The sequence below is a fragment of the Neomonachus schauinslandi genome, chromosome 7, assembly GCF_002201575.2.
Source record: "Neomonachus schauinslandi chromosome 7, ASM220157v2, whole genome shotgun sequence".
Taxonomy (NCBI): domain Eukaryota; kingdom Metazoa; phylum Chordata; class Mammalia; order Carnivora; family Phocidae; genus Neomonachus; species Neomonachus schauinslandi.
In genome coordinates, this window is record NC_058409.1 from 6,672,414 (window position 1) to 6,673,174 (window position 761).

Consider the following 761-nt stretch of genomic DNA (forward strand, 5'->3'; position numbering starts at 1 on the left):
CTCGATCCCGGGACTCCAGGATCATGACCCGAGCCGAAGGCAGTCGCTCAACCGACTGAGCCACCCAGGCGCCCCAAAAGAACTCCAGATTTCTTCAAGAGTCAGTGAGGTCCATTAGCCCAGAGGTATGGAGTTGGGGGAAGACTTAGGGATATGACCGCTTCTCAGTTTCTGCCCAACATTCCTGGGTTTACCATTCCCTCCCACAGTCATATCTAGACACACTGGTTCTTGTAGAGGATTCAGGATGTTTTCCACTTTCTCAATGGCCTGCTCAATTCTGTTAGGTCAGTTACTACTTACATATCTGCCATCCACCTGATCAAAACCTTTCTTATTAGGGTATCACTTATATACAGTAAAATTTATCCAATCATGCAAGTTTTGACAAGTGCTTGCAGTCATGTGACCACCACAGTCAAGCTATAGAAGAGTTCCACTGCCTTCCCAGTTCCTTTGAGCCCCTTTAGAGTCCTTCTGCCCATAATCCCTTGAAATAATGAATCTAGATTTCTTTTTTTTTTAAGATTTTATTTATTTGAGAGAGAGAATGAAATAGAGAGAGAGCATGAGACGGGGGAGGGTCAGAGGGAGAAGCAGACTCCCCGCTGAGCAGGGAGCCCGATGCGGGACTCGATCCTGGGACTCCAGGCTCATGACCTGAGCCGAAGGCATTCGCTTAACCAACTGAGCCACCCAGGCACCCACGAATCTAGATTTCTATCCACATCGTTTGTCTTTCCCAGAATGTCATATATACA